General features: G+C 50.0%; 1 long non-coding RNA gene and 1 pseudogene across 2 annotated transcripts; one reads left to right on the top strand and one right to left on the bottom strand.

Annotated features, from left to right (window-relative positions):
* Positions 1-1,620: 1,620 nt before the first annotated feature.
* LOC125928204 (uncharacterized) lies at positions 1,621-16,199 on the top strand. Of its 2 annotated transcripts, XR_007459596.1 has the most exons (3): positions 1,642-1,972; positions 2,705-2,921; positions 6,038-16,199. It is a non-coding gene; the product is annotated as an uncharacterized LOC125928204 (long non-coding RNA). The 2 variants fall into 2 exon arrangements; XR_007459595.1 differs by having other exon boundaries at positions 1,621-2,921.
* Positions 16,200-23,557: 7,358 nt separating this feature from the next.
* LOC125928662 (transmembrane 9 superfamily member 1-like) overlaps positions 23,558-25,321 on the bottom strand; it is a 10,021-nt pseudogene continuing 8,257 nt past the window's right edge.

Raw genomic sequence — 25,321 nt, forward strand, 5'->3', positions numbered from 1 at the left:
ACTCTACGGTTCATTCGTATCTAGGCCTCCTGATAGCTTTAAAAAGTATGCCTCCTTCCTCTAAAGCCTCAGTGCAGATTTACCTCACACTTAAGCAGGTCTTTGGATGGGAGCATAATTTTAGTTTTCGGACGTTCAAAGTGCTATGTAAAATAAAAATAACTCACCTGTGTTGCATTTTGTCTAACTGGAGTTTTGTGGAGTTTATACAGAACTATCCTTTTTTCCCTCTTTTGTGTGACTTTACGAGGCCTGGAAAACACCCACGTGTGTGTTACCCATATCATGTAATGAAATATTTTGTCCAGAGGAATAAAACTCTGATTTTATCAAAGTATTTAGTGACTTGGTTTCTACTTATAGAAACCTATTTCAAGTACATTTCAAGAATATTTTGCAAATCCAACTACACTTGGAATTTAGCGCCCTTTTTGGGGGTGCAACGGTTAAAAGCAGGAAGTTGTGCTTTGCATTAAAAAAAAAAAAGTGACGGGGCGCCTGGGTGGCTCAGTCTGTTAAACCTCCAACTCTCGGTTTCGGCTCAGGTAATGACCTAAGGGTTGGTGGGTTAGAACCCTGCATCCAGCTCCAGGCTAACAGCTCAGAGCCTGCTTGGGATTCCTCTCTCCCTCTCTCTCTCTCAAAATAAATATACAAACTTGAAAAAAAAGCAGTGACAATGGTTTTAAGGTATCAATCACAAATGAAATGAACAATCTAAATAGAATGGTCCTTTTTTTGAGAGGGAGAGAGAGCGCGAGCAGGGGAGAGGGGCAGAAGGAGAGAGAGAATGTTAAGCAGGCCCCCACACGGGACTCGATCCTATGATCCTGGGATCATGACCTGAACTGAAATCAAGAATTGGAGGCTCAACAGACTGAGCCACCCAGGCGCCCCCTAAAAAGAATGATTCTTACGTATGAGGAAGCTAGTGTAAGTAAGTTAGGTCAAATATATATGTCGGTCAAGGAGCATGGACCCGGACTTGATTCTATTAGCTGCTGAAGAGCCCTAAGCAGAACAGGGACAATTATTTTGGTGGCCGTAGAGACTAGACTTAGGGGAACATGACTGGGGGCAGGTCGACTAGGAAATGCGGAATGTCTGAAATACGGCATTGAAAACGGGACAGGTTCTGTAACTGTGTAGGAGGTAAACTTTGTGTTTGGTGGACAAGAAGGAAGAAGGCGACTCAAGCCTCCCTCTGCCACTACGTTCAGCTTGCCGGGTTTTTCGCAGGTGCTCAACGTAGTGACCGTTAATCAATGACTACGGTTCCCATAGGCCTAAGTGCAGCGTCGCCTGCATTTCCCGGAGGGCTGTGCGAGGCTCGCTCCGGCCCTGAGCGTCCGTGGAAAAGGTAAACAGGCGGGGAGCTGCTCCCTGCCGTTGCTTCATAACCAAGTTTCCCATTCTCCTTTCCTCCTCTATCCCTCTTCTCTGTCTCTCGCTCCTCTGTTCACGGGCTTCAGGAGCTCAAATACTCGGGATTTGTCTCCTTTAGCAACAGTTCAGTGCTACCGGTTCGGTGCCGCGCGACCGGAAGCGGAGTGCACCCGGGGCCCTCTGGGAACTGTAGTTCTGTCTTTCCATGGCCTCTCTCCGGCGTAAGGGCTCCGTCTCCTCGGACCCAAGACCAAGGCCTGGGTGGCAGGGACACGTGACCTGTCTGTTTGGAAGCTGTGGGGACTGTTCCTCAGGCCCAGACCGCCGACGGTTGTAGAGCCCACGAGCCCGGCCCGTCTCCGCGGTGAACGGCTCGCCGAAGAGGCCTCTGGGAATTGTAGTTGGGGGGGAGCCGGGCCAGTGCGCGAGGTCCGAGTTGCGACCGTTACTCGCCCCCGCGGTCGGAGAGAGCTCAGGGGTCGCAGCCACACCGGCCCTTCCGACAGAGAAGGCTTTGCCTCGGCTTTCGGGAGCCCAGGCAGGAGGGCGGCCGCAAGGCGAGGTGTCGGCCCTGGCTCAGGGGAAGGTAGCTGTCAGACGTGGTGCGGAGGGTCGCGCAGTGGGTCGTAGCGATGAGAGCGGCATGAGAGCGTGGCCTCGGGGGAGCAGTTAGTCCAGTCTCTTCTGCTAGAGAAGGAGGGACCGAAGCCCAGAGAGAGTCCACGATTTGCCCCAGAGCGAGGGTCATGCCCTTGTCTGTGTGCTCACGCTTCCCTTTCGAGCACGGAGCGCCGTACCTGGCACAGAACTGGCGCCCAAACGTCTGTTAAGTGGCATTTCGTTGTAAGAACGGGCAGCTGAAACTCTTTTAACAAATTACAAGATTAAAAAATATTTTTTTTTTTAAAAAGAGGGAAGTGGACCTATAGATGAGACTCATCAGCCAAATGCAACCTCTAAACTTTATTCGGATCATGGGTCTAACAACCAATTGTGCAATTTTTAAAAATCCGGGAAATGTGAACATTGATGGGAGATATGAGTCACTGTTTAAAAAGTTCAGCTGTTAGGGTTATGCTTTAAAAAGGAAAAGTGTCTTAGAGACACATACTGCAGATTTTACGAGTTAAATGATGTCTGAGATTTGCTTGGAAGATACCCAGTGTGGCCAGCGAGGGGAGACAAGAAGGGCAGAAAATAAAGAGCTATGAAAACTGGGTGAAGGATACTAGAGAGGGTGTCGTACTGTTTTATTCTCTGTAGTGGTATTGAAAAGGACCATAATCAAGGGGTTTTATTTAATTCTATTGTGTTTCAGAAAGTTTCTTAAATAAGACGCTCAGGGAGAGTTTGTCTGAAACGAACCCTCCCACGGCACAAGTGAGCCTCCTTGGGGACTTCTCCAGTCAAGAATGACCACAGCAGTGACTGGGGGCTGTGTCCCAGTGCCTCGGGATCCTTCAGAAGCAGGACACAATTCTGACCATGAAGGTGGAAGCAGAGGACCACTCGTAGGGGAAAGACTATGCTGCCAGGTAATCAGCCTCCCAGCCAGGAGCTGGCCTGTCCGCACTTCAGAGAGTTCTAGACCCGGGAGGCTCGGGACCCCACCCGATTCTGCGATGGCTCTAGGAGCCCCCGCCGGTGACTGAGGACGCAGGGACAGTCTGCAAGTTGCCCATCCTGGAGCTGCTGGTGCTTGAGCAGCTCTTGGCCATTCTGCCCAGAGGCAGTAGGGCTGGGGCGGGGAGGGCACCCCTGGGCGACCAAGAGGAGGTGGGAATCGTGTGGAGGGTTCCAGTGAGAAAATGACTCAGGCCAGCAGGTAGAAGAGAGAACTAACTTCTGAAGATAGGGAGGGGTAGGTCTTCCAAAAGAAAATGAAGGCCACGTCTGTTTTGACCCTACACCGTGTCTCTGTGTTCCTCTTCTCTCTTCCTGGTACCTTTGAGGATCAAGTTCAATCACTTGATGGAACGAAACATAGGAGCATTTCCTAGGTTTGTTTGTTTTTCCTGACATTCTGATTCTCATTCTTACCAAGATGTGCATCGTTTAAGTCATTATTTAAACCACTGAAATTCGAATCATTCTCTATGGAAACTAAAAGACATATTCTTCTATCACAACACACAGTCACGTGCATGTTTCACATTTCTGGCTGAACCGCCCAATCCCAGAGCTCCTTAGCTGCTGTGTTCTTGAAACTTCAAAGGAAGGACTTCACCGTATCCCTTCTGTATACCTTCTTGCTGAAAGGCCAGCAAAGACTGTTTTTAGAAAACTTGTTATCTCTGGAGACAACTAAATGCAAAGTTTGGAAAATTCTCCAGCTCAGCAGACGCCTTGGCTTCACCCTCGTAAGAAACCCTGAGTGAGAACTGCTCAGCTCAACTAGAAGCCACTGGGGAGAAGTTAGGTTGGATTCAGAAAAACTGGAACTTCTGGGGGGCGCCTGGGTGGCTCAGTCAGTTAAGTATCCGACTTTGGCTCAGGTCATGATCTTGCAGTAAATGAGTTTGAGCCCCATGTCGGGCTCCGTGCTGCCAGCTTGGAGCCTGGAGCCTGCTTCAGATTCTGTGTCTCCCTCTCTCTCCCCCTACCCCACTCATGCTCTGTATGTGTGTGTCTCTCTCTCTCAAAAATAAACATTAAAAAAATTAAAAAGAGGGGTGCCTGGCTGGCTCAGTTGGAAGACGTGTGACTCTTGATCTCAGCGTTGTAAGTTCAAGCCCCGTGTTGGACGTGGAGATTACTTAAATAAAATCTTTTTTAAAAAATACACTGGAGGAAAAGGTCTAACAAAACATTATCTTAAAAAAAAAAAGAAGAGCAAGTAACTACCTTTATTTCCTTTAGAGCTCCCACTGTTCTTACTGGTCTCCAGGACAGGAGGTTTGCCAGGGGGAGACGGCTCCCCACGCCCAGCAGGGGAATCAGCACACTTGAGCCCCAGTTCGAACGTGGATCTTGGGAGCTCTGCACCAGTGGTAGGAGGCGGCATCCCCTGGGGAGCAGGTCAGAGTCTTTGATGTTTTTCCTGGGCACTCCTGTGTTGAAAAGCAGGACAAAACACACAGCGTCCAGACCTGTGCTGGGAGTTGAGTGTGATCATCCACCTGGCATGAGACCTCAAGTCCAGGACTCAGCGAGGTCCTGAGGTCATTGGAGCACAGCAGAGAATGTCAGGTCAGCCCCCAGTGGCCCAACCACAGCGGCGTGGCCTTCCATTTCCTGAAGATGGACACGCTATCGGGCTGTTTTGAATTCTGGTGTGGTAGCATTTTAGCTACATGGCACTCCATGGTATGGCTCATGGAGACCTTTATTGACGGTAATAGCACCTTTCTTCTTTCCATCATGTAGCCTCTACTCAACATTTGAAGGGAACCCAGCACATCCAGCCACCCTGGGTGTATGGAAGGGAGGCCTGCTCTGGGGAAAGGCAGGCAGTTGGGAATCAAAGAGAACGACCCAACAAAGCATCCATCCCAGCCAGAAGGAGAAGCAGGCAGGGTGGAGGGGCTGGACGCACTCCTGTCCCTTACTTCAGAGAAGAGGCACGACATCACCGTTCATTTGCCCCCAATTCTCAGAACTCAGCACGTTGCTTTGTACCGGGACTCTTAAGTGCTCATTGCAAAGCCAAATACCACCGCTAGGGGGCTGCTGCTTTCGATCGGCCGCGCGTCCTGATCTTTGCCTGAGCAGGAGGGACGGAGAGGGGACTTAACAGATTTGGACGCAGTGGACGCCCACGTCAGGAGAACATCACGCCCCGTCCTGTGGAAGTGTGGTTTTATTGAAAAGCTCCCACACTGAAATAAGTGACACACTGGACAGCTTCTAGAGTCTCCTGTCACCATTGGGATCCGTGGGACACGGTATTAGAGGAGGCCAGACTCCTGCATGACATTCCTCTGGTGCCCACCAGAATGGATGGATGGGGGGTGTTCAGGTACTGAAATGCTTGTGGACTGGCTGGTAAGCAGCTGCTGGTCTGTGTCCCCAAGTGACCTCCCGGCCTCCTTGGCACCCCAGCGACTCCTCCCTGACCCTCGGGACCTTTCTAGGGTCAGGCATCTAATGGTCATCACTCGCTCGTACAAGAGGCCCCTGGGTCTCCAGATGAGATCATGACCTGAGCCGAAGTCAAGACGCTTAACTGACTGAGCCCCCCAGGGTCCCCTCATAACCTTTTTAAAAAATACACGATTGGGGCCCCAGGGTGGCTCCATCGGTTGAGCATCCAACTTTGGCTCAAGTCATGATCTCACAGTTTATGGGTTCGAGCCCCGCATCGGGCTCTGTGCTGACAGCTAGGAGCCTGGAGCCTGCTTAGGATTCTGTGTCTCCCTCTCTCTTTCTCTGCCCCTCCCCCACTCATGCTCTGTCTCTCTCACTGTCAAAAATAAATAAACGTTAAAAAAATTTTTTTAATTAAAATATAAAAAATAATGATCATTAACTAACTGGAATTTAAATAAAAATTTGGAAGAAAAAAATGGATGATCAGTAATTTTCTATAACTTTATTTATCATTGCTGTATCATATGTCATCGTTTATTCAATCCATCCCACATGGCAGGTGTGTTTTACTTCCACGGCCTTTCTCTGCAGAGCAAACAGGTAATATTTGGATTTTCCACAGATAATTACAGACGGTGGCCCGAGGAGTAAGGATGAGGCGTTCAGCTCATGTCGGGAACTTGCTGAAAGCAGAACCCACAGGTGACTTCATAGGTACCAGAGCTGGGAGACACCTCGGAATGTTCCAGTACCTTAGACCAGCATTAGGGAACCTTCAGATGGGAGGCCAAGCAGCTGCCCCGCCCAAAAAAAGAATTTCAAGCAGGAGAGAGAAGCAGCAGCCATGACAGTGACAAAAGTGACCCACACTGCAGGCCAGGTGAGTGCCTTGTTCCGAGTCAGAAATGTTGTGCAGAGACCCCATACGTGGAACATGCGTGGCCACAGTTTCTGGGCAGACCCAGCCCTCAGTCGGCATCAGCCCGCACGGGAGAGGACCCCGGATCACTCCAAGTCGGCCACTCCTTCAGGAGGCCCCGTCCCCAAACACGGGCTTCGGTGTGGCCCTGCAGCCAGCGGGGTTAGTGCTCCCCCGGCGTGGAAGGGCACAGGGAGCTGGCCTGGGCAGCGGCTTGTCCCCCAGCCGCTCCACTGTCACCTCGGCCACCCAGTCTCCACTTCAGCCCCCTCTTGGGCCACTTTTCTCTGTCCTTCTGCCTTTTCAAAAAAGTGATAATACACTTACTCTCTTCTCAACAAAAGTAATACATGTCTGTAACAGAACTGTTTATTTTTATTTTTTTAATCTTTATTTATTTTTGAGAGAGAGAGAGCAAGCGTAGGGGAGGGGCAGAGAGAGAGGGAGACACAGAATCTGAAACAGGCTTCAGGCTCTGAGCTGTCAGCACAGAGCCCGACGCGGCGCTTGAGCCGTGAGATCATGACCTGAGCTGAAGTTGGACACTTAATCGACAGCCACCCAGGCGCCCCTGTGACAGAAAATGTTAAATACATCTGAACAAAATGAAGAAAAGAAAATTAGTCATCTGTAACATTGACTGTCCTTGCAGCATCTGTTTCTAAGCCTCCATACACATTTTGTCCAGTATTCAGATTTCTCTAAAAAAAGGGCAAAAAACAGGCGGGGAACCTCCTGGGGGCCACAGCTACCTGCCTCCGGGACTTCACCTTACCTGCCTTTCAGGGTGGGAACCAAGACAGGACGATGGCAATACCTCTCTCGGCCACAGGAGGGGGGTGTTTGCTCACGCACGTCCTGTGCTTTCTGCTCGGGTCCAGAGCTGGCAGCTGCCGGCTCCCGTCGAAGGCACCGCAGTCAGTCCTCGATTTATGGCTCCTACTGCTCACTGCATCTCTTGGAAACCTTCTTGGTCCACGAGGGGCAGAAGGACAGAAGTCACTGTTTCGCCACATCTGCCTGAATCCTCGGACAGCTCTCTCCTCGCTGTCGCAGCCTGGGGCTGCCCAGGAAAGGGGTGAACCACCAGCCTCCTGGGGTCATCTCCACGCTTACCCCCCTTCACGGTTTCCCATCGTCCTCGGTCCTCCGGCGCTGTTGGCTCGCACACACTACGCTGGCGGCCTTCGCGCCCCTCTGCCTCTGCTCCATCGCACGGCACACCTTCCCGCGTGTTCCTCTCTGCACCCCAGGCTGATGCTTCCTCTTTCGGGTTTGGCCGGCCCGTTGCTTCTTCCCAGAAGTCACTCTCGGCCCTGCGAGTCTGGGCTACGCGATTCTCCTCTGTGCTTCCGCGTGCTTCCCTTCCAAAACCCATAGCGTGCTGGATCGTCCACCGCCCCCTAGAACGAACGGAAGCAACGTGAGCGCCGGGGCCATGTCCGTCTTGCTCGCTGGCATCCCCGGCGCCTGGGGCTCCGTGGGGCTCCGTCCGAGCTCGCTGGATGGATGAAGGAGTGAGCGAGTGTGCCTTTCCCTGTTCCCTGAAGTAGAGTCTGCAGACGCCAGTCCTCGTCCCTCCTTCCGTCCCCCTCCCCCCAGGTCACCAGGTACCGCTCCGGTCCCCTGTGTCTGTGGAAACGCACCCCGAGGAAGATGCAGTGCTGAAGGGCAGCTGACTGCCTGTGGCGGCGGGGAGACAGAGGCGCGAGGAGCGGGACACCCCTGGTGTCAGACCCCGGCTCTGCCACTTCCCGGCTGTGCCCGTGCCTCATTTTCCTTATTTACAAGGTGGTGCTGACGGTACCGGGCTTGCAGGGGTGCTCCGAGAAGTCGAATGCTAGCCTGGCCGGCGGCCGGCAGTCACGAAGTCAGACCTGTGCCTCCGTCTCCCCTGCGCACTCTCCCGAGGCACCCCCCCCGCCCCCCCACTATCTCCGAAGCACTACCCTTTTCCCGATTCCCTTCTCCTTTCCCCACGGTCACCCACACCGCTTGTCACTGACACCTCCCCGTCCCGTGTCCTTTATCCCCAGCACGGGTAATAGCACCAGGCACAGCACAGACGGGATGCAGAAAGGGTGCCCGTGGCGTGGCTGGATGGATGGAGGGACGAGTGAACCAGTCACAGCAGCGCCTCTGGGATGCATTCACCGGTGGTGGTACGTGTGATGATAGTCACCAGTGGACAAGTGGCCTCCTGCCTGCCGGATGACACCAGGGACAGGTGGGGCTTATGTGAAGGCAGGCTGCCAACCACACCCTCATGAGGCCACGGCAAGAACAGAAAAGGTGACACCACCCTTGACTGAATGGCCAGGAAGGAGGAGGGGCGATGAGGAAACATCGCAGCCATGTGGAAAGGCCCAGAAACACGGAGCCCCAGAGCCCTGGTTCTTCTCTTCTGCTCAGCGTTGTGGACCCCAAGGACAACACATGCGCGACTAACCCTGAGCAAACAGTCCTACAGGTGTCTGCATTCCTTACAGATAGATGGTCTGTGGTCCCACCACTGGGGCTAAAAGTTCAAGTTCCAGCCAAATCCTTCTCTAGGTTTCTTTCTTTCTTTCTTTCTTTCTTTCTTTCTTTCTTTCTTTTTAATGTTTATTTATTTATTTTGGAGAAAGCACAAGCAGGGAAGAGGCAGAGAGAGAGGGAGGGAGACACAGAATCTGACGCAGGCTCCAGGCTCTGAGCTGCCAGCACAGAGCCCGACTCGGGGCTCGAACTCAACGGACCTCGAGATCATGACATGAGCCGAAGTTGGATGCTTAACCGACTCAACCCCCCCAGGCGCCCCTCTAGATTCCTTTCATGGTGCTTTTCTCTGATATGAACATTTTCCATGCGGCAGCCCCCTGCGGGCCCCCGTGAGCTCCCTCATTCCGAGGAGCGCCAGCCAGGATCTTAGGGGGATGAGGAAAGGCTGACTTCTCCTCAGATGATCATGGCCCTCGATTCACCACATTTGAAAGATTTAGCTCCTGAAGGGCTCATCTGCTGTAGGGCGAGGTCTGTGCTTTCTCAGAGCATCGCTCCTCTGCTCGCAGAGGCCAGTTTCTCCCGCGTGACACCCGGGAGGTTGGGCTGACGTGGCTTGGGCTCAATGTGTCCCGCGCGCCGCTCCCCTGTGACTTTCTCGTCTCTGAGAGCTGCTCGCCTCCTCCTGAGGGTTTTCCTCCGTGGCTGCCATTCACAGAGACTCTCTGTGGGATGGATTAGGAAATGAATGGAAATTTTCTCTTATTCATAATAATAGTCAGAGATTTCCTCTGTACGAATTCTTTGACATCCTGCCGGAATCCTGCCCAGATGCGCGGCCACGCGTATCCTCCCAGCGGAGCGAGGTTTGGGCTTCGTGGTTTCCCAAAGCAATGCCTTTATCAGCGTAAAGCCTCTCGGGAGCGGCAGCACCCCCTTCGAGGGTGGCCCCGTGGTTCTGCTGTGGCAGGAAGGCTGAGTGTTGGAGTCGACAGGATGTCCTCAGTCCTGGCCTCATACCGTGATGACACCATAGGAAATGAAACTGTCACAAGTCCCCATTTCCATGGGGCGGGCACCCGGGTGGCTCAGTCGGTTAAGCGTCTGACTCTTGGTTTCAGCTCAGGTCATGAGCTCACGGTTGTGTGAGAGCCCCGTGTTGAGTCCGTGCTGACAGCAGGGAGCTGCTTGGGCTTCTCTCCCCCTCGCTCTCTGCCCCTCCCCCGCTTGTGCTCGCACTCTCTCTCTCTCTCTCTCAAAATAAATAAACTTAAAAAAACCCAACAAAACAAACACCAAAGTCCCCATTTCCAAGAAACAAAGCTCTGTGACTGCACCAACCTCCCGGCCTCTGGCTGTCTCCTCTGGTGATGGCTGAGCGAGAGAAGGCGCTGCGGCTTGAAGCCTTTCTTTCGCGAGGGGGTGATGGGCCAGCTGCATTCTGAGCGCCCGTGGTCACGGCCCATGTCACGGGTCCCCCCGGAGTGCAGGCCTCCCCAGTGCTCTGAATTTGCCCACCCTCCTGTCCTGGCCCAAAGCCCGCCTCTTCCCTGAAGCCCTCCTGGGACTCTGCAGGACTGCAGTTAGACTCCCCGCTCCGTGCTTCCATAAGAATTCACGGCCCACAAAACGCCCTAGCCAGCACTCACGCAGTGTTCTAGGCCTTCATGACCTTTCTAGGCCTTCTCCTTCTCAAACAGACTTAAAGGAAGCTCTGTGAGGAAGAACCACGTCTCGTCCTTGGTATTCTCCGTGGCTCCTCTGAGCACCGCGGGACTTGGGGTGGAGACTGGCTGTGGCTGTGGACGCTACGGTCCAAGAGGACGGGCTCGCCGCTCAGCGAGGTCGTGGGTGGAGGCACACCTGTGACTGAAGACGTGGCCTGCCTTCCCTGGGACGGTGGCCGGCTCATGCAGGAGGAAGGTGACCTCATCCTTGCCGCCACCCCTTCCCCCCGCCCCCCCAACCGCAGGCAGCCTTGCCACATTCGCCCCGATACCCGGAAGCTGGCCGTTGCTTCATCCCCGTTGCCTCTGCCGCTGCCTGGGAGTGCCGTTGGGAGGGGGAGGCAGGGAACAAGCAAGAAACGGGTATGGTCGTGAAGCCGTCCGCGCAGTGTCCTGGTTAAGTACGGCAGGCGTAGGGACCAACTCTCAAATATGAACTTGTAGCTCTTTGAGGGCAAGGCCTATGTCTGAAGCAGCTCTGTGTTCACAGTGCCTGGCTTAGCACCTGGCACGTAGTAAGGATTCACCCGGCGTGGAGCGGGCAGGTGCTCCCGTAGTTACCGGCAGCCAGGGAGTTCGTGAAGGTAACAGAACGGATGTTAGTGACCGTCCTGAAGTACCCCCTCCTCCAAGCCCCCCTACCCCCAATGAGTGCCTCCTCCCCTTGGCATATGGCAAAGGCCTGGGTCCCAAGCACAGGACGCACACCGCGCCCCTTTTCTTTCGTTAGCTGCAGAGTCCCTGCCTCCCCCGTGGACAAGGGACAAACCCTGTGTGCACATGCAGGGTTTCGTACAGCCGGAGCTCTCTTCTGCTTTCGTTTAAAGCTAGTAAGTTAGAAATGTTGTTGGCCAGATCGTAAGAGCTAGTCCCAGATGCTGGCCGTGCTCATGGAACCCGCATCTCCTGGGAGCCCGGGCTGCTGCTAAACTGCTGGACCCCGAAGCCAGTGGAGATGTGAGCACGCCACTGAGGGCTAAGGAGAGAAAGAAAAAGAAAGGGAGGGCCCTTGCCGGCCACCCCTCTATCTGTTGCCAGGGGCCTTTGCGCTCACGCGATTGTCCCGGGGCGGGAGCGCAGCCGCCGCCAGGGGTCTCCAGGCTTGGAAGCTTGGAGCTGGAATGTCATTTCCAGATTTCCAGTGGGTCTCTGGAGTACTCTCTGAAATTACTCCCCTGATGACCATCCCAGCGCTCGACCAGATAGAAATTCATACAGGCAGGTAGAAGGGATGGAAATAGCTAATCAAGTGAAGGCATTGGGGGTGCAGGGCGCTGGAGGGGCAGGTGACTCTAAGCTCGCCGCTCCCGGGGAACTGGCGAAGCTGCTCCAGAGGCTTCTAGAAAACGCTCGAGAAACCAGGTCTAGAAAGAAAGCCATAAAGGGCTTCATGATACGTAAAGGCCCCCCGTTTCCCTGCTGCCCCCCACCCCGTGGAGGACACCAGTGGAGCCCCGCTTCCAGAAAGGCCAAGCCAGGCTCTTGGTCGCTTGCTCAGCAGCCGGTTCTCCTCACTGGGCCTCGGAGACACTGGGCACGAGCGTGAGGCTCTCAGGGTAACAGCGGCCACCCTGCATCCAGTGCCCACACTGCCAAGGGCTTCAGGCACAATGTCTCTCGTGACCCCCCAACAGCCCTGGGAAATAGGATGTTCCTGTCCTGGTGCTAGAATGAAGAAAGGAACTTAGAGAGGTTAAATAATTCACCCAACAGCACGCAGCTGCTAAGTGGAGGGGCAGAGGCTCAAATCTGGGTCTGCCCCTCTGTGCCTGAAGGTTCTATGTGGCCTGTTGTGGGATTGTTCCTTGCGTCACTGGAATCGCCAGCACGCTTTCTGCCCCTGTTGTGTGGCCGCATCGAAGTGGCCCTCCGTCCACAATCCCTTCTGCAGCCTGTCAGAGCCAGAAAATGGCCTCTAAGAGACCAAGTCTAGTAGGTACTGAACCTCCCAATGCCGGTGACAGCCACGTTCGCAAGAGACCTCCCACTTCCTGCCGGCAGTCACTGGAATTTCTGCTTTGGGGATTTGGGGAGACACTCAAGTCACACAGACACAAGAATCTATGATTCTGCTCTCGATGCGGCGAGTCAGGGAAGCAGGCCGAGCCTCTAGAGCAGGAACGAGTTAGGTCTGCGCAGCCGTGTCTGGGCCTCAGCTGGAGCGGCCCAGGTGGCTGCATTTGGCTAAGGTGGCCGGACTGTGGCCCGAGTTCAGGGGCCTTGGTTCTGTCTGCCAGCTGGATTCCTCCTCTTCGTGTGGCATCCGCCGGAGTGGGGCCAAAATGTCCAAAATGGCCTCTTCACTCGTGTGTCTGGGGCTTCCGTGTTCTCCCTTGTGGCCTCTCTCTTCACAGAGTGACCGAATCTTCGCACAGCGTTGCTCCGGGCTCCGCAAACCCACGATCCACGCTCTTCGGTGCCACCGAACCGGCCTTGCCCCGCGTCCCTTCTGCAGGGGCGCTGCCGCCCGGGGGCTGTGTTGTATCACATGACCCTGCCTCCTCGCCCCTCCCCCCGACAGGTCATCGGACCAGGACCCAGTAGAGGCTGGCCAATGACATTCGAAGTCCCCTGGCTGGCTCAAAAATTCAAGGAATGCCAGTTAGACCAATCAGATTCCCCTTTGGGGACATTGGCACCAAAAAATCAGACAGTATCATCACAGTGCGTGACAGGTTGTCGGGAGGGCCAGTAGGGCCTGGATGGACCCATGTGCTGGCCAGGATTAAACTGAAGAAGAAACTTGGGACATAGAAGAGAAACAGGCTGTGACACGAGAGAACGTACTGAGCGTGGAGGGAACCACGAGCGTGTTACTGGTGAGGGGAGAAAGGAGGGACTCACCAGAGCAGAGCCAAGACCTGTGAGAGGCCGAGGAGGAAGTCAGCCCCAGGGCACCCCAGTGCCTTCTGGTCCCCAGGCCCAGCCTGGCCATGTGTGTTATGGCAGCAAGCCCGTTACTTACTCCCTTGGCTGTCAGGTGGCTTTGAGGTGGACATGTGACTTAGTTCTGCGAATAAAAATTTATGAGGAAATGGTTTGAGGACCTTCTGGGAAGAAATTTGCTTTTTGATTAAAGGGAGGATGGTGAAGAGGCCTGTCCCTCCTTCCTGCCTTGAACGTGGATGTCGGAGGACATGATACTTAGGACTGTAGCTGCCATCTTGAGACCCCGAGGCAACCAGACCAAAGGAAAAAGCCAACATACCAAGGTTGGCCTAGCAGACAGACAAAAAGAGCCTGGGTCCTTGATGATATCGTTGAGCCACTATACCTATCCTGGAACCACCGACTTCCAGTCTTATTGATATATTAATTAAGTGTCCTTATTTTCTAAGCAGATTTCTGCTATTTGGAACTAAGGCATTCTTAACCAGTATAGCAGTCTTCTGAACCCGCCCGTCACCAACTCCTTTGAGCACCATGGTTCTTGGTTTAGATCCAAATGGAAACCCACCCCAAACTTAGCCAGTGGAAAACGTACTTACGTGGTAGGAAATACAGGTCAAGATTTCTCACAGCCTACAGAGCAATTCTAGCGCTTAGTCCCAAATCCCAGGGCCTGTTGGACACAAATGAGGAAAGATAGACTCAGGAAAGATCTAGATACATGGCGATGAGTCTTCTTCTAAAATGAGGCTCAGTGATGAATTTGGGGATGAACAAGTTCAGTGGAGGGAGAGAGGGAGAGCCTAAGCATGGGCCAGAAAGCCATGGAAAGCACTTGGAGGGAGCAGCGAGCTTGAACGGGCAAATGGCAGTGGGTCAGATCACTTCTTCAGGAGGCCAGGGTGCACAGCAGGATTTTCTAAGTGCCAAGTACTAGCTGGGAGGGGCTTATGGCAACTGGAACTAAACTGGGGGGAAACTAGGCATTTTAGCGAACCCTCCTGCCAGCCCTACTGGCATTTTAGATCCTCTGAGGAACAAAGTGGCCTGAATTGTGGCCCTTCCCCGTGTGCGGGTGCTGCCCCCCTGCCCCCCCACGCTCTTCACTCTGTCTCTTCACCTGTCCCTTTTTCTCCACCATTTCTTCCTGTCTTCTCGGCAAAGCTAGGAGCCAGAAATGCACAAGGTCTGAATCTCTTCTGCTCAGTTGCAGAGTAAAGATAGTGAGAGGCAAGGATGTCTTTAGGAAACATTGGAGCTTCATCTGGGGATCATGTGAGTTAGCTTGAGAGGAGGGAAGCAGTGGGCTGCTAAGAACTAGATGAAACTTTCTTCTGCCCCAACTCTGATCGAGCCGTGGGGCTGGGGCCGGGGGGTGCTTCTTCAACACACCGCAAGAAAATGTATGGTCCTTCCTTCCCTTATGAAAGGGAAGCTGAATTCAAGAAGAAGTTGAACTCAAGAACTCTAGGCCTTCCTCTTTCGATTTCCAGTTTCAGATACACAAGAAAGATAAGGGGGCGTCCTCCTCAGATGTTCAGAACTTGAAGAAGTCATCCGTTTGGCATCTCCAGATCATCAGTAGTAGAGGTGTGGCCCATGGAAGGTCATCGAATGAATGGGGCCCAAACACGGATGTGTCGCGATGACATTCGAATTTGTGACCGGCAGATTGTGCCACTAAGCCTGTGTACCGCAGGGATCCTCCCCACTGGGGGCCAAAACCAGGCCAACCCTGGTGTTTGTCTGCTGTGTTACTTCATTTAGCAGAAGTGTACTGAATGCCTAGTAGAATTATAAGCCAAGCATATAAAAGCAATGGTACTATTAGGAAAATACGTTACTAAAGACAAAAACAATTCCTGACATAATCAGAGAAAAGAACGAAAGCTCAGGGGTGGATGAAACAAAAAGTTTAACCCCCTCCTTTGATGTGATTGATGCTTCAATGTGATATACTTAGTAAATGCTGACTTCCCCGCCCCACCCCCAGTTGCCCCATACATTGCAAGGGTTTCTCTGAAATCCAGTAAGGAAAAGAACTGAAGGCTTTTCTTCCCTCTTGGTAATCAAGGTTTTTTCTCCAGTATGAATTAGCCTGATTACGGATTAAACACCCTCCCACGGTCTGTACAGCACAAGAGTGTCTTTCCCGTGAATTCTCCAGTGACAAGAAAAGGCTGCATGATCCCTAAATGACTTTCCACATTGATTATACTCACAGGCTTTTCTCCCAAGGATGAATGATCTCGTGTTCAATATGCTCCGCGCTTCCCCTAGATAGTTCTCCGTATTCATCACACGTGACCAACTCATGTCCCCACTAAGCTAGCTGACGTCGTCTAAGGATGAGCTCGGGTTGAAGGCTCTCCCTCACCCATTATGCTCGCAGAGCACCTCCCTGCTCTGAGATCCCAGATGTCTAATTAGCTCTGAGCTTCTCAAAGCATTTTCACAGCCATTACGCACATGTGGTTTTTCTCCAGTGTGAATTCTCTGACGTTGAATGAGCTCTGCTTCCCTGAAAGCCCTCACATTTATTGCGTCTGTAGAGTTCCTGTTGTTTGTGAACGAGCTCATTCCGTGCGGTACTAGAATACTGGCAGACGCCTCCCCAGATCAGGATTCTCTGCAAGAGAAATGTTCCGGCATTCAGTAGGATGGGAGCCCCCCCGCCCCGCCCCCCGTCGTGAAAGTTGTCTGTATTCATAATGAGGTGTTCTCTCCAATACGGATACTGGAATACTGAATAAATTCTGACCTCTGATCTAAGATCTGGTCACATTTATTTTGGGGTTTTCTCACTTCTAAAATATACAGGTGGGGGGCACCTGGGTGGCTCAGGCGGTTAAGTGTGCGACTTCAGCTCAGGTCATGATCTCACAGTCCGTGAGTTCGAGCCCTGCATTGGGCTCTGTGCTGACAGCTCAGAGCCTGGAGGCTGCTTCGGATTCTGTGTCTCCCTCTCTCTCTCAAAAATAAATAAACATTAAAAAAAAATTCTTTTTAAAGATACAGGTGGAAGTGCAAATTATCCCCATATTCATCTCACTCGTGGGATGGGGTCCCTGATGGTTTTCTGGAAAGTCTCCATATTCACAGACGTCTCCACGCTCAGGGACCAGGCCGTCCTCCCACGGGCACCTTCTCGCCGCATTCACCTGCGAGTCTACTGCTGCAGAAAGTTCCTGCTTCAGGGCCAAGCTTGCTCGTGGTCACAGCAAATGTAAATACCAACCTTTCTCTCTTAAAGAACCAGAACATGTCTTAGACCGAGAATGAAAGATTTGGGGAGAAAATCGAAGGGCAAAAGTGGCCTTTGGGTGAATTTATAAAATGATGCGTGTGACAGGTGGCTGGTTACTTATATTCTCCTTCTCTTTTTTAGTGAACCCTATTTTGGTCACACTTGAGAATGTACCCATTAAAAATACCTGCTAGGGGTGCTTGGGTGACTCAGTCGGTTAAGCATCCAACTCTTGGTTTTGGCTCAAGTCATGATCTCACGGTTTGTCAGTTTGAGCCTGAGTTGGGCTCTGTTGCTGACAGCTGGAGCCTACTTGGAATTCTCTCTCTCTCTCTCTCTCTCTCTCTCTCTCTCTCAGCCCCTCCCCACACCCACGTGTGCGTGCTCTCTCTCTCTCTCTCAGATTAAACTTAAGGAAAAAAAACCTCTAGTGACTCAGAGGGAGCACATGGGGACATGTAAGGAGGCTGTTTGTACCCTGTTCCGGATGCTGTTCAAATGGATGTGTTCACTGCGTAAAGATCCACAAGGAGTAAGCTTAGGATTCACGCATTTTCCATGAGGAAAGTTGAAAGTAACTTTACCGTACCCCTGTGCAGCCAGCAAATGAGCTGTAGGCGGAACTAGGCTTCCATGAAAACTCATTAAAGGATTGGGGCAGGTGGGCTGGAGCAGAAACCTTTTGCCTTTTCCCTGCCTGCCTCGCCCCCCTTTCTTCTCGAGGGTCCTGGAGGTGCCACCTTCAGGCGCAGGAGCCATCCTGGGAGTGGGGAGGAGGGTCACATACTGAAGATGACGCACCAGCCTCAGGAAGGTGCCCGGTCCCTGTGGCCTTGAACTTCTCACCCCTGGAATTCTCACTTATTTCAGTCTAGTGGGTGGGAAGTGATTGACATTTAGGTTAGGCGTCTTTCCCTGTGTTCACTGCCTCTTGCATTTGATTCTGTTCATCTTTGTCTTTGGCCCTTTGCAGAAGTTCTGCGTTCATTGAAGGCATTCTCCCTTTGCGTGTCAGTCGTGTTGTAGCATCCTTCCAGACTGGTCATTTGTGTCTTGAGTTTGTGTTAATACCCAGTGAAGATTACTACATTTTTATTTTATAGCTTCTGAGTTTTTCACATTAAAACACCCACCCCACTCCAGAGTTGTTAAAACGTTAATCCCCCTTGCCACTGCTTTCAGAGTTTTATTGTTTTATGATAAAATCTTGGTTCCATGTGAAATTTCCTGTGAAGTAAGGACCTATCAAGATAAAGGTCTGGCTCTCCCCTCCCCCATCACCTCTCAGCACAAAACTACCTTGTCTCGGCTATTTTGAAATGCTACTTTTGTTAAGTGTTCAATTCCCGTTTGAATGTGGGTCTTTTTCTTGAATCTCTATTTCATGTGTGCACCTTCTCCGGTACGTAATTATTTTAGCTATTTTTCTTTTTTCTTTTTAATTAAAAAAAATTTTAATGTTTATTTTTGAGAGAGAGAGACAGCGCATCATGAGTAGAGGAAGAGCGGAAAGAGTCCGAGGAAGCTTCCAGGCTCCGGGCTGCAGAGCCTGCCTGACTCGGAGCTCAAACTCACGAACTGTTCAGACGTTTAACCAACTGAGCCACTCAGGCGCCCCAGCAATTTTTCTTTATAAGTTGTCTTCCTATCTGCTAAAGCTACTGCCTCATCACTCTTTTTCAAAACTCTCATATAACCACTAAGGTGGATAAGTGGGAGTCGGTGACAGTCACTCAGATTACCATGATGCCAGGGACTGTACAGGGCCTCCTGAATACAGATCATATTCTAACAATAACCTCATTTTAGACAGCCCCCCTTTTCCTCTGCGATGTATTCCTGGAACCATTTGGTAGCAAAAGTCGAATTTCCTCTTAATAATTACTCATGTCCAGAAACTCAATATCAAGTTACAGTTCTGATAAATATGTCATAAAAGCAGAACCAAAACTTAGGGTGGTCTTTAGGAATATAAAAGGGCAACATTATGCTTCAGGTCCTATGGCGTGGACATATGGGGACTCAAGATGATAATGTCACAGGTCTCCGCATGCTGTGAAGTCAACACAAAGCCCAGACCGTTCTGCCATCCTGTGCCATCCGAAAATAGCCCTCTCCGTGTCAAGAGGACAAATACAACATGAACAGGTGTGCTTCCCTTTTTGGAATTTAGGAGATTCGTGAGGAAGTCATGTGTAAGATCCAAGTTTCTTTTAAAATAAACTTTCCAGGGGCACCTGGGTGGCTCAGTCCATTGAGTTGAGCGTCCAGCTTTGGCTCAGGTCATGGTCTCGCGGTTCATGAGTTGAACCCCCACGTTAGGCGCGGAGCCTGCTTAGATCCTCTGTGCCCCTCTCTCTCTGCCCCTCTCCTGCTCACACACTCTCAAAAAATAAACATTAAAAAAAAAAAAAAACTTTCCAGAGAAAATGAAAATGATTCCATTTCTTCTGGTAACTTTCCCAGAAACAAACAGAAGCATTCAGAAGAATTCCATTGTTCTTACAGCTGCATAGGATTTTTTGGCTTTTCCTAAAAATGGCTAGTCTAATATTTAAAGGCTGAGGTAGGACAGTGGTTTTGAGTTCATGGAATTATTAAGAGAAATAGTCTCTCGAATCATGCCTTTCATCTTTGCTGCATAAATGCTTTCTATTGGGGTAATGAACAAAATGAAATGTTTGGAAAAATATGGGCCCAGAAAAGATTAATTCCTCTAATAAGCCAGAATTTGGAAGAGGAAAACATGATATGATGTAAGTGTAAAAAAAAAAAAAAAGGAAACAAAAAACAAAACAAAACAAAGACAAAGGAAACAAATTATATTAGCTGTACACAGTGACTTCCTTCCGAAGAGTACAGTTTGCGATGAGGGGTGAAGTGCAGATGGCTTTGCACAGGAGGAGCCCGACAGACCCCGCCCCAGCCAGGCAACGAAGGTCAACATCAAGTGATCAGGCTTGCTGATAGTATGTACCCTCCGGACATGATGACAATGGCCCTTTACCTCCATCACGGTCTTTGTCCCCCAAACCCATAACTCCAATCTAATCAAGAGAAAACACCAGAAAAATCCCAGTGAGGACACTGTACCAAATACCTGATTCCTCAAAACTGCCAAGGTCATCAACACCAAGGAAAGTCAGAAAAGCTGTCACATCCAAGAGGAACCTGAGAAATAACAATGAAATGTAATGTTGTATCCTGGGTGGGATCTTAGCAAAGAAGTTAAAGATATTAAGAGGAATCGAATGGATGTTTTAGAACTGAAAAATACAATAACCAAAATTAAAAACTCACTAAACAGTCTCAATAACAGGACTGAGGGACACAAGAATCAGTAAATGAAGATTGATTGATAAAAAGTACCCAAACTGAACAATAGAGAAAATGGACTGAAAAAAAAACAAACAAAAAACCACAGACTCTTTGGGACCTGTGGGACAATAACAAAAGATCTACCATTCATGTCATTGGAGTCCCAGAAGAAGAGAGAGGGGGGCAGAAAAAATATTAAAAGAAATAATGGTTGATATTTCCCCAAATTTGGCAAAAGAGAGAAACCTACAAATTCAAGAAATGAAAAGAGGACACAAACTTTTGAAAACTCAAGACAAAAAATCTTGAAAGCAGCTATGATGTTTCTTGAAAGAAACAGTCTCTTACCTAACGGTATGACTCAAATGACAGCAGATTCCCCCCAAAAGCCGTGGAAGCCAGAAAGAAGTAACACAACATTTTCAAGTCCAAACAAAAAAGACCTGTCAACCCAGGATTCAATATCCAGCAAAAATATCCTTTAGGAATGAAGACAAAAGACACTTACACTTGCAGGTGAAGGAGAACTAAGAAACCTACCCTAAAAGAATGAGTAGAAGAAGTTCTTCAAACTGAAAGGACATGATAGAAGAAGAAATGTGGAACATCAGGAATTAAGAAAGAACAATGATAATGGTAAAATGATGGCCAAACATAATAGATTATCCTTCTCTTGACTTTTTGAAATTCTGCTTAATAGATAAGGCAACAAGCATAATAACATCATCACCTGATGCGGTTCTCATTGTATGCGAAAGAAATATGTAAGGCAATTATAAATGGGGGTGGGGGGTAAAGAGACCTAAATGGAGATAATATGGTTAAGTGTTTTCACACCAGTAGGCTGTTGTAGTAAGTTATGTATGTATAACACCCAGGGCAACCACTGCAAAAACTACCATAGAAAGAGATTGTTGCTTCAGTCCCAGCCTGTTGATAGTAATGTTCTTGGTTAGGAATGCCAGAGCCCCGTAGACATCCCCCTTCCACCACCACCAGAGCCGGTGTTGTGGCTGGACCAGCCCTGTTGTTCTTACTGTGATTTGGGGATGTACTTCAGCAAAACCATTAGGGAACTCTGAAGAACAAGGTTTAATACAAGTCCTGGAGGGAACCTGGCACAGCCAAGGGCCACACATGAGGTCATGGGTTGAGAGGGAGGGAGAGAGAGGACCTGGGGCTCTGCCTTCATTAGGGTCTGAGGGTGGGGTACCTAGGGTTTCACAGGTAGGCTCTTTATTGGCAAATTTATGGCATAAGAGCAGGAATTGGGGCACAGGAAAGGAGAAATGAGATCACTCAAGTGGCCGGTTATCTATGCTACTCAGCGCTTTCTAAAAGGGAAACTTCATGGGTGGGGGTGGCCTCGTCCCTTCCTGGTTGTTTTGCTGGTAACTATGCAATCCACCTGGCAGTATGTTAATTTGAGCTGGATGTCTTTGCAATGGGTGCCCCGGCAATCAAAAGTTTAATGTCAAGCACTTACACTACAGAAATATACTCCAAATCAGTATAGATAAATCAGAAAGGAATTCTAAGAAATGTTCAGGAAACCCAGAGAAAAGCATGAAAAGGGAAACAGGGGAATGAAAACCAGAAAAGAAATAATAAAATGGCAAACTTAAACCCTAACATACCAAAATTACATTAAATGTAAATGGTATGGATGCACTAGTTAAAAACAAAGAGTGATGGGCACCTGGGTGGCTCAGTCAGTTAAGGGTCTGACTCTTGGCTTCTGCTTAGGTCATGATCTCATGGTTAATGGGTTTGAGCCCCACATCGGGCTCTGAGCTGAGGGCTGGGAGCCTGCTTGGGATTCTGTTTCTCCTTCTCTCTGCCCTTCACCTGCATGTGATATCTCTCTCTCTCTCTCTCTCTCTCTCTCTCTCTCTCTCTCTCTCTCAAAATAAATAAATAAACTTAAAAAAAATTAAAATAAAAACGAGTGGGGCCAAGGCCAATGAGAGGCCTCCTTGGGAAGGCTGCTGGAGCTACCAGGAGAGAGGCACGTTCTGTGCTCTGGAATTGCTAAACCAGGAGAATCAAAGGGTCGAGCTCCAGGGCACCTGGGTGGCTCAGTCAGTTAAGCGTCTGACTTCTGCTCAGGTCAAGATCTCACCATCTGTGAGTTTGAGCCCCGCATCAGGCTCTGTGCTGAGAGCTCGGAGCCTGGAGCCTGTTTCAGATTCTGTGTCTCCCTCTCTCTGTGTCTCTCCCCCACTCACGCTCTGTGTCTCTCTCTCCCTCAAAAATAAATAAACAAATAAATTTTTTTTAAAGGGGTGGAGCTCCAGGTGGCCTTTTGGTCACTTAAAAACAACACAATCCAACTATGTACTTTAGATAAGAAACTCACTTCAAATATAAAGATATATGTAGATTGAAAGTAAAAGGATAAAGATACACTATGCAAACATCAATCAGTAGAAAGCAGTAGTGGCTATGTTGATAACAGATGAAGTAAACTTCAGAGCAATGAAAATTGCGAAGGATAGAGAAGGACATCACATACTGGTAAAAGGATCTATTCACCAAGAAGGCATAGCGGTCCTAAATGAGTGTGGACCAAACAACAGAATTCCAATATACATGAAACAAAGTTGATAGAACTGAAAAGAGAAATAGGCCAATCCGGAATTATAGTTGAGGATTTTTAACACCACTGTCTCAACAGTAGACAGAATTACTAGTGAGAAAACCGGCAAGGATATAGAACAACACTGTCATTCAGAAGGACCTAATTGATATTTATAGAACCACTCCACCCAAGAACAGCAGAATACTCATTCTTTTCAAGTGCACCTGGGGCATTCACCAAGATAGACTATGTCCTGGGTCATAAAACAAATTTCAGCAAATTCAAAAGAATTGAAATCATACAGAGTGTGACCTTTGATCGCAATAGAATCAAACTAGAAATCAGTAACAGAAAGATAGCAGGAAATTCTCCAACACATGGACACACACAATAATCCACGTGTCAAAGAGGAACTCTCAAAGGAATAAATCACATTGCACTGAAAATGGAACGTATCAAGATTTATGGGACATGGCCAAGGCAGTCGGAGAGGGACTTCTCTTCCAGAGAAGAGACCAGTGGTGAGGGTGACGTCCCACACCCAACATTCAACCCCAGTCTGCCAGTAGAAGTGGCTAGACACATAGCCAGAGATACAGCAGGTCAGGACATACAACAAGATGGCACCGAGTCAATGGCCTCATGACGATACACACTGAGGAGGCCCAGCAGCACCATGATAACAGTGCTGGTAGGGGAGTAGCAAAAAGCCTGTGTAGGTCTCGCCTGTCCCTCTTCCGGTACATCGTAGAGGAATCAGTCCCCTTTCTTCCAGACCCAACGCCTGCAGCAAAGCAATCTACCCCCAATTCTGTTGTCCAGAAACCCTAACATAGAATATACTCATCCTCTCTAGAGCCACCCCACCCCTTAGGTCTGCCCCTCATCTTCAAAAGAAGAGAAGATCTGCAAACCTTCTACTAAGTAGATGACCTACTTAGTTCTACCCCTTGAGAAACCCCCAATTAATTCTTATCATCTCACCAATGCCCAGAGGTGAGGAACTGGGCACCCGTGACCAGCATAGCACAGAGCAGACCACGGTATGGATGGGAGAGGAGGGCATCCGTGTGGACGATTTTCCAGCCATTGTCACCCTGGTCAAAACCATCACCAGAAGCTCCAGAGGTTACCTCCTCATCTAAGTTGTACCCAGTGAGGTCATTCCAAAGCACATGTGAGAATGACAGCCACAAGTGCCACCTGTGAGAACATGGGCACCCTGGAGTTGATGACAGACAGGCAGTAGATTTCCAGTGCTTGGGGGAAGAAGCCACCACCATCAGCACCACAACCCTGCCACCCCCAACCTTCCACTGAAGTCTCAGACCAGCACACTCTGTAAGTGCGGATGAGGCCATCACCCAGCCAGGGTGTGGGACCTGAAACCCAACCCTGAGACATTGGCAAAATAACTCCATCTCCATGGATTCAATGTGAAAATCCAAAGGGATCTAGAGTCCTATCTTAGGGCCACGTGGCAGGAAGCCGCTGTCCTCCTTGTAGCCCACAAAGCCACCGATTGACAAGTCGTCCACCACAAATTCAAAGCATTGCAGCCTTGGTGGCCTGGCGTAACTGCGTCACGTACAAAGAGCCAGCTAGGAGTCAGACAAGGCCTCCCTGGGCATAGGATGAGAGCAGAGTGTCTCAACCTTGGCACTACTGACATTTGGACCAGATCATTCTTTGTTCTGGACAGGGCTGTCTTGACATCGGTGGGATATTTAGCAGCGTCCCTGGCCTCTTCCCACTAGATGCGAGTAGCACTCTTCCAGTTGTGACCATCAAAAAAAGTCTCTAGGGACACCTGGGTGGCTCAGTCGGTTAAGCATCCAACTTCGGCTCAGGTCATGATCTCTCCATTCATGAGTTCAAGCCCTGCATCGGATTCTGTGCTGACGGCTCAGAGACCAGAGCCTGTTTCAGATTCTGTGTCTCCCTCTCTCTCTGCCCCTCCCCTGCTCACACTCTGTTTTTCTTTCTCTCTCTCTCAAAAATAAATCAACATTAAAAAAAATTCTTTTAAGAGATAGGATTCAATCAAGAAAAAGCATGACAAGGGAAGGTTAGGCAGAGAGTAAAGAGCCAGTTAAGAAAGAGCCGAGAGGTAGGGATGGAAGGCAACAGAATTACGTGGGTGTGATGGTTGGGACCTTATTGCCAGAAGAGAAGCTTGGAGCCAGGAGCCCTGGGCTCTAATATCAGCTTTGCAATTTTCTGTCCACGTGGTCCTGAAACAGGCACTTCCAAGCAGCTATGTTTCTTTGTCAACGCCAATAGTAACGCCTGCCCTGCCTGCCACACAGGGTCGTAGTTAGAAATCACATCAACTAATTTCCATGAAGATGCTCTGAAAACAAAACCAAAAAGAATAAAATATTGGCCATTCCCACAGACTCCATTGGATGAAATGGACCAATTCCTTGAAAGCTACAAACTACCAAAATTGCTCAGTTATGAAATAGATGATTTTAGAAGTCTTATAACAATTTAAAAAACCGAATTCTTGGGGTGCCTGCATGGCTCAGTTGGCTAAGTGTCCAACTCCTGATTTCAGCTCAGATCATGATTTCACTGTTGTGGGATCGAGCCCTGAATCGGGCTCCATGCTGACAGCATGGATCCTGCTTGGGATTCTCTCTCTCCCTGGCTCTCTGCCCCTCTCCCACTTACATGTGTGCACGTTCTCTCTCTCTCTCTCTCTCTCTCTCTCTCTCTCTCTCTCTCTCTCTCTCTCCTCC

Source organism: Panthera uncia, chromosome E3 (genome assembly GCF_023721935.1).
Source record: "Panthera uncia isolate 11264 chromosome E3, Puncia_PCG_1.0, whole genome shotgun sequence".
NCBI classification, from domain to species: Eukaryota; Metazoa; Chordata; class Mammalia; order Carnivora; family Felidae; genus Panthera; species Panthera uncia.